The sequence below is a fragment of the Mauremys reevesii genome, linkage group 17, assembly GCF_016161935.1.
Source record: "Mauremys reevesii isolate NIE-2019 linkage group 17, ASM1616193v1, whole genome shotgun sequence".
Lineage (NCBI taxonomy): Eukaryota > Metazoa > Chordata > Testudines > Geoemydidae > Mauremys > Mauremys reevesii.
Window position 1 is genome coordinate 8,332,445 of NC_052639.1, and position 8,875 is coordinate 8,341,319.

Below are 8,875 nucleotides of genomic sequence, written 5' to 3' on the forward strand. Positions count from 1 at the left end.
ATAAAAACCCTTTATTTCTCCTGCCCCTGTAACATGGAGACTGGGAATCCAACACCAGCCACAAGTGATCATTTCGGCAAGCAACCCAACAGATTTCCAACATATTGTAAAATCCACATGCAGACTCCTACACAAAACCTTGCAAGAAAATCTCCCTGAGGGGTCTGAAGCACCTGCTGCTGGAGGGAAGGAGGGAACCGTGGGTTGGGATTGAGGAGCAGCATGAGGAGGAGGGGGCCTGTGGATGGGGATTGAGGGGCACTGGGAATAGGAGGGGGCTGTGGGTTGGGACAGAGGAGAAGGGTGAAGAGGAGCAGGCTCCGGTTGGGAGTGAGGAGCAGTGAGCATAGGAGGGACTGAGGGCTGGGATTGAGGGGCACTGGGAAAAGAGGGGACATGGGTTTAGGCTGAAGAGCATCTTCATTTGGGGATCCAGCAGGACAGGGGAAGGCAGCAGGTGATTCTAATTCCTTAGGGATTTTCAGGTGTGTTTGTATGTGTGTGTGTGTGTGTGTGTGTGTGTGTGCAGGGGAGGAACATGCTCTATGCCCAGAGACCTTTATTCCTCCAGGCTGCAAGGACAGAGGGGCTGTCAGGAAGTTGCCCCTTCAAACCCACACACAAAAAGGCCCTTCTGAGGAAAGGGAAAATCCTGAAGAGAAAAAGTAACAAAGAGGACATGAGAAAGACAGTTTAAGATCTTGGGGAGTAGTTTATCACCTGACCAGAGACTTGAACTCTGGACCCTCAGATTAAAAAATCTGATGTACTACCAACTGAGCTAGCCAGGCTGAGAAAGAAACCACCCAAGTTGGTGTAGAGGAGAAACTAATCAAGAAAACAAGAGCAGGAAACAATAGGGGAAACCTGCTGCTCTCTCTGTCCCGGTCAATACTACGATTTTATATCAAATTTAGCAGCGTTAAATTGCATTAACCCTGCACCCGTCCACACAATGAAGCCCTTTAGATCAATATAAAGGGCTCTTAATACCAGTATCTGTACTCCTCCCCGACGAGGGGAGTAGCGCTGAAATCGGTATTGCTATTTCGGATTAGGGTTAGTGTGGCCGCAATTCAATGGTATTGGCCTCCGGGCGCTATCCCACAGTGCACCATTGTGACCACTCTGGACAGCAATCTGAACTCGGATGCACTGGCCAGGTTGACAGGAAAAGCCTCGTGAACTTTTGAATTTCATTTCCTGTTTGCCCAGCATGGAGCGCCGATCAGCACAGGTGACCATGCAGTCCCAGCATCCAAAAAGAGCTCCAGCATGGACCGTACGGGAGATACTGAAGCTGATCTCTGTATGGGGAGATGAATCTGTTCTATCAGAACTCCGTTCCAAAAGACAAAATGCCAAAGCATTTGAAAAAATCTCCAAGGCCATGATAGACAGAGGCCACAACAGGGACTCAACACAGTGCTGAAACTTAAGAGCTGAGAGCTGAGACAAGCGTACCAGAAAGCCAAAGAATGAAATGGACGCTCATGGAGGGAGGGGCGACTGACGTCTGTAGCTATCCCACAGTTCCTGCACTCTCCGAAAACAATTTGAATTCTTGGCTGAGTTCCCAAAGCCTGAAGGGTCAAAAATATTGTCGCAGGTGGTTCAGGGTATATGTTGTCCCCCTCCCTCCCCATGAAAGCAAAGGGAAAAAAATCATTTCTTGCCTTTTTTTCCAATGTCGCTGTATGTCTACTGGATGGTGCTGGCAGATGTGGTGCTGCAGCACTACACAGCAGTGTTCCCTTCCCTTCTCTAGATGGTATGGTAGGACTGATATCCCTCATCGTTGTCCCATGAGTGCTCCTGGCAGGTCTTGGTGAGGTCAGTTGGGGGTGCCTGGGCAAAAATGGGAATGATTCTCAGGTAATTCTCTTCTTTAAGCTTTGTCTAATGGAGATTCAGTCCTGCCTGGAATATCATAGCAGCTGGAGGCTTCCCTCCCCTCCCCACTTTGAACTCTACTTGCAGAGGCAATAAAGTCAGTGTTGTTTCAAATTCCTGCATTCTTTATTACTTCATCACACAAATGGGGGGATAACTGCCACGGTAGCCCAGGAGGGGTGGGGGAGGAGGGAAGCAATGGATGGGGTTGTTGCAGGGGCACCCCCTAGAATGGCATGCAGCCCATCATTTCTGCAGGATGTCTGGGGCTCTGAGCTGGAACGACCGTTTGTCTCTCTGGTTCTTTAGGAGGCTTGCCTGATAGTCTAGGCAGGACTGACTCTCCCTTCAGACAAAACTTAAAGAAGAGAATGACCTGGGGAGTCATTCCCATTTTTGTCCATATACCCTGGCCAACCTCACCTAGGCTGGCCAGGAGCATCCAGGACAGCAGCAGACAGTACAGTATAACTGGTAACTATCATTGTAAACTTGCAAAGCAGCAGATGGTATAGTATGGCTGGTAACCATCTTTGTTAACTTGCAAAAAGCAAGGGAATGCTGCTGTGTAGTGTTACAGTACCGCGTCTGTCAGCACCATCCAGTAGACATAAAGTGACGGTGACAAAAGGCTGAACGGGTTCCATGATTGCCGTGCTATGGTGTCTGCTCAGGCAATCCAGGGAAAAGGGCGCAAAATGATTGTCTGCCGTTGATTTCACAGAGGGAGGATTGACTGATGACATTTACTCAGAATCACCCGCGATGCTGTTTTTGCCCCATCATGCACTGGTATCTCAACCCAGAATTCCAATGGGTGGGGGAGACTGTGGGAACTATGGGATAGCTACCCACAGTGCAATGCTCCAGAAATCGATGCTAACCTCGGTACATGGATGCACACCGCCGAATTAATGTGCTTAGTGTGGCCGCGTGCACTTGACTTTATATAATATGTTTCCAAAAACCGGTTTCTGTAAAATCAGAATAATCCCATAGTATAGACATACCCTGAGACAGCTTTAGAACCCTCTACCCACTATACGGCCAAGAGACAGCTACTCTCAGATCCTGTGTGGATTGTCTGATGTGCTTGGGGCCAAGAGCAAACTGCGTACCCCCTGCCAGAGCAGGAGAAGTAAAAATAGGGGCTTCCCAAAAAATGGGACAGGAAGAAGAGAGAAGTGGAGAGGCAAATGGAAAAGGAAAAGAACATGCAGACACAGGACCCTACCTAAATACTGAAATAGATTACAAGAAAAAAGAGAGCAGCATAAAGAAATCTTTAAACTCTTTCAGTAAGTACTGAACTAGAAACTTCTAAAACACCATTTTCACACTACCTGTACTTTTTTTAAAGAGAACTGAAGAAAAGCTTTAAACAAGTTCAGATAATACAAAAAAAAGCCAAAACATTTATTTTTAAACTTGTTTTATAAGGACTAACCACTCAGTCTGTGCTCTTTTCCTCTCAGCTTCCCAAAAGGAAAACAAGAACACTCATCACTAGCAGACAGCAGATACATTAAAGCAATACTATCCACTCACTTCATGCTCAGAAAAGAACACTTTAACTCATCCTCGTGGTTAGCGAGATCATACACTTTCAACCACAGTTCTCTAGTTACAAACTATAGAAATGATCCCTGAAAGTACAGTCTTAACAAAACTGTCCTCGGCTACACATCCAGGCTAATATGCACAAGCTTTATTCCCACGGTGAATGTTTTCATACAATGGGTTTCACCCCCAGCGAATTAAAGAACAAAAATCTAAAACCAGGACCTCATTTCATTAAAGCACAATTGAGACAGCTTTAGCACACTGGCCATTAGAAGATGTTTATGTCGCTATTTACAGACACACACCTCCTGATTAGCATGTGGAGCTCCTAGCAACTAATCAAACCCCTTGCTTTGCCATACCTCTCACAGGCTCCTCTGTAGCACATGACAGCTTGTCAGGCATAGACAATCCGGACGGGTCAGCCCTTTCTAGCATGCTCCGCAGCTGTTTCTCTCTGGCTTGCTCTCAAATTCATCTGCACTAGAAGTTTTTGCAGGGTTCTATGTTACCGGTGGTAGCTGCACTAAATCAGTGGCTCTCAACCTTTAGAGACACCTGTACCCCTTTCAGGAGTCTGATTTCTCTTGCATACCCCCATTTTTTACCTCACTTAAAAACTACTTGCTTACAAAATCAGATGCAATATTTATAAAAATAAATCCCTTGAATATAAGTATTGTACTTACATTTCAGTGTATATAGAGAACAGTATAAACAGATCAACATATGAATTTTAATTTGTTACAAATTTGCTAGTGCTTTCTATGTAGTCTGTTGTAAAACTAGGCAAATATCTAGATGAGTTGCTGTACCCCCTGGAAGACCATTGGATACCCCTGTTTGAGAACCACAGCACTAAATCACCCTTACTTTTAGAACTGGTGCCACTTGACCCAAGGCATTCTGAACCATTTCAGTGCTAGTAGACAGTGGCAACACAGCTGCACTAGGTCTGTTGTTCCTCCCTACACAATTCCCACTTGGAAAGAAGATCTCTTCTGGTCTGACCCTATTTACTATTGTGAGCTGCATAGGCAACTTTCTCTGTGTTATGTGAGCACCATTCACACAATATATTTACTACCTCTGCAGCCATGGGTGGCGGGGGAGCCCCCACAGCCCCACACCACTGTATATGGACCCTGCAGCTCCCAGCTCCTACAAGTAGACCCCAGAGCTCCCAGCCGCTGTGAGTGGACCCAGGATTTCCCAGCAGGCATTGATGGCGTGAGGACCCTGCAGCCCCACGTCATTGCTAATAGACCCTGCAGCACCGAAGACCTTGGAGCTCCCGGCTGCCACAGGCAAGCGAGGGAGCCCCCAGCTCTCAGACACCGCAGGCAGAGCCTGGAGTGCGCAGTCACCATGGGGGGTGAGGAGAAGCCTCAGCCAAATGCCATTGCAGATGGCCCCATAACTCCCAGCCACTGCAGGTGGATGCCAGAGCCCCCAGCTGCCATCGGGACCCCACGGACCATGGCCACCATGGGCAGCGAGGGGACCCCATGGCCCCCAGCCACCACGGGAAGCGAGGGGACCCCATGGACCCCGGGCACCATAGGCAGTGAGGGGACCCCACAGCCCCCGGCCGCCACAGGCAGCGAGGGGACCCCATGGCCCCTGGCCGCCACGGGCAGTGAGGGGACCCCATGGACCCTGGCTGCCACGGGCAGTGAGGGGACCCCATGGCCCCCGGCCGCCACGGGCAGCGAGGGGACCCCCCAGCTCCCGGCCACCACGGGCAGCGAGGGGACCCCATGGACCCCGGGTGCCATGGGCAGCAAGGGGACCCCATGGACCACGGGTGCCACGGGCAGCGAGGGGACCCCCCAGCTCCCGGCCGCCATGGGAAGCGAGGGGACCCCATGGACCCTGGGTGCCATGGGCAGCGAGGGGACTCCCCCGGATCCTGGCCGCCACAGGCAGCGAGGGGACCCCGCAGCCCCCAGCTGCCACAGGCAGGAACTGTCACCCAGCGACCAGCAGAAAACAGCAGCGGGCGAAGGCATCAAGCAAACTCTCAGCTTCTGCTGCTGCCACTCCTTCAACTGGCTCTCGGTTTGCCCTGTTCACTCTGCGTCGCTGCCGCTCCACGGCATTGTCCTTCACCCTGCTGCTGAGAGCTCCTGTGTCGCCACTTCCCCTGCTGCCTCCTGCCTGTCTCCTGCAGCCACGTAGTGGGGGAACCTCACTACAAGTGCAGACTGGGCAGCCTCTGTCATTGCAACACCATGGGCAGGGCGTGAACCGCCAGCTGGGGGAGACTAATGCCCTGCCCCGCCCCTTCCACCTGAGGCCCCACCCCTTCTGCAAACACCCCTGTGCCCCGCGTACACCAGCCCTTAGATCCCTCTTGGTATTTCAATGCAGGCACTGACCTGTGAGAGGAAAACATCAGCTCACAAACACAGAGACTGAATTCCCCACATTTAATCTCGCTGCACTTTCCAGAAAGTCACAACGTTCATTTAATTCTTGTTAGGACAGAGAAAAAAATAAGTGACACTAAGTTTTTGGCTCAGTTAAATAAAAGTATGTGTTTAATTAACATAGTAAAAATATGTCCTGATTCCGCTAAATAACACCGCAACCGGAAATAAGAAGAGACAAATCTTGTCAGTGACGACTAATTTTGCAAATGATCTTCCCATTATTAATTTCCACACCACCCCCGTTGGAGGTCTGGGCACCTCCAGTGTCACTGCTCTGCATTCACCTTCCCCTTAGAATTGTTCTCGGACATTCCCAAATTTGGAAAATTGTGCAGTTCACAATGTGAACAGTGACCCCGGCTCCTTCCTGCACCTGCTCTACATTGCTCCACAGCAGCTTCTCCACCTGCAGAGTCACCCCAGCACTGCAGTGCAGCCGCCCAGGGTTTTGCAAAAATTAATAATACAGAGTTTGGAGGAAAGTAAACATTTGTGAGTTGTGGAAATAGGAAAAGGCAACAGTTGTGGTGTTACAAGAAGGGCAGTTTTTGGTTTAATAATAAAACCCAGTTATATAAATGTAACTGTATGTGCAGCTCTGTGCACTCACGTTGGATGGAAGCTTAGTAATTAAATTATACAAGAGGGTCAGGTAAAGTGGCTGCTACCACCACTATGTTTTGTCCCGAGAAGCCTTTACAGCCATTCTGAGGGGAAATGGGCCCTTTGCCCACAGAAATGGTCTATAGGGGACGGCTGCAGGCATCAGGCGGAGAGATAATCTCATCAAAATGATTTGATTCCTGGGTAACTTAAGCAAAATCACTAAAGTAATGTCCAGAGTTTCTATTGGAACTTAACTTGCCTGCCCCTGGCTGGCTCTGGTTGTACAAGATGGATGTGTAATCGGGGTACAGTTGTGTAAAAAAAATTATTGCAGTGCAAGGGATGTTAGACAAAACAAAATGTTGTGTGTAATTGGGTAAGGTTTTAAAAATCTAAACTGAGACTTATGGTTGGTAATATAATGTTATGAAGGTTAAACTATGGAAAAAATGTGCATTTTCCCAGGACGTGTGCAGCGTATATTGGAGAAAGGGTAAAAGAAATGCAAACAAAACATGGTACTTAGCTCAAACCCTATTAGGGCTCCAAAAGGAACCACAATAGGTTGTGCTCTCTTTTTCAGATCTGTGTGTGTTTTGGAGCAGGAGATGAAAGTGGAAAGTAATCAGCACTCTGGTGGAAGTGGAATGTGTCCCCTTTAAGACAGTCTCTAAGCAGCTGATAGCTTTGGATCCAAAAGCAAGCCAGAAAGCCTCTGTGTGGATGCAAATTACCTAGCTGATGGGGGAAGGAGAGATCTGCCCATAAGTGGCAGCACAAAGAAGCTGCAAATAATGAATAAATCTGGTCAGCAAACAAGCTGCTAGAAGACTCAGATTGTGGCCTTCCAGGAAAGGGAGATAAAAAAACAAGTCAAGCCTGAAAATAAGGGGGACAGGTTAACCCTAAGATGTGTGTGTGTGTGTGTGTGTGCGTGCATACGTACAGTGCTAAAGCTGTCTCTCAGCTATTACCTGAGAATAAACTTAAAGCTTGGTGCAGCAGAGAAACTATTGCAAACTGGGTCTGTTGTACAAGAGGGGAAACTGAGGCACAACACCTCATGAATTTCATAAATGACCCGTGAGTGGGGTACTTCACTATCTGACTATAGAACAAAATAAGGACAGCCTGGAGGGAATTCTTCTGTTTTTCCTGCAATTAGCAAGGAAATTTGTAAAAGGAAGTGGTATTATTATTATTAAGCACTAATCTGTCCCCACCGGGGGTGTGTGTGGAAATTGTTTCTTTTGTTTTTCAGACACTCTACAAGCAAGCTGGTGCCAGCAAAAGACTAACCCATAATACCATGAATCTATGTTTTGTGTTGTTTGTCAGTGGTGTTTGTGTTGTTGTTAGCATTGTTGTGTTTCAATGAACAGAAAACCTCATGACGTGGGTGGGGATGGCTTCAAAAGGCTGACCTGGGGGAAGATGTGTGTGGACATTCAAAATGCTTGATAAGGAGGCCAGCACCTGTGTAATAGCTACAGTGGTATCTGGAAGTGAATCGGCAGGAAGTGAATCCCACAAGCCCTATGGGAATAATGAGAAGGGGATTTGCTCGCTGGGAATCAATGGAGGGGTGTGTAAAATGGTGTAAATCCAGAGAAGATGTCTGACTGTGTCCCTCCCTGATGGCCATGGAGGAGCACACCCAATGGCCCGTGGCAAGGGGTGGACAATTGGGTGTACCGTGTCTGAGGCGTTAAGCTGGAAATGTACATATTACTGGGGGCACAATTACACCAGCCCCTAACCAAATTCCACACTACACACTGCTCTCTGGGCTTTGGCGCACAGATAGACCTGTGAATCTTACTGCTGTGAATAATCAAACCAGCGCATACAGCCTGATTCCACACCATGTGGTTAAGTTGGTTTGGACAATAACCCATTTCTCTGTGGACATTCAATGGACTTATGATATGGACAAAAGCACGAAAACCTGCAGCGGCAGCGTATTGCAGCTGGACACGTTAAGAGCTTGACCCCGTTGAAGGAGGAGAGGAGGTGTTTCGGTGGTGGCCGGGATGCTGGACCATGCTGCAGTGCTCAGGTCTCTCGGTGTTGCTGTGGATTGTTACAGCGACTGGTGTATTGCTAAGTATACTTGTGTTATGTTGCCTATGGAAATAACCGAGAAGTAATGGAGTAAGCCCCTCCCCCCTGTACTAGACAACCTGGACCCAACCTTCTCGGGCCCACTATAGTGGGAAGTCTGGAACACTAATTGGAACAGGTGTGGCCCGCCCGTACGAGAGAAGGTGCAGGGCGCTGTACTACGCACGGGGCAGTGGGACAAATGGAATATCAACACCTTCCACCTTGATGCCTGGCCCTATCAGGAAATGTGTCACCATATGTCCTATGCTTTG

The 8,875-nt window shown here is 48.5% G+C and overlaps 1 non-coding gene across 1 annotated transcript; it reads right to left on the minus strand.

The window, feature by feature from the left end:
- Positions 1-3,338: 3,338 nt before the first annotated feature.
- LOC120385242 lies at positions 3,339-3,555 on the minus strand. Its single transcript, XR_005589366.1, has one exon. It is a non-coding gene; the product is annotated as a small nucleolar RNA U3 (small nucleolar RNA).
- Positions 3,556-8,875: the final 5,320 nt, after the last annotated feature.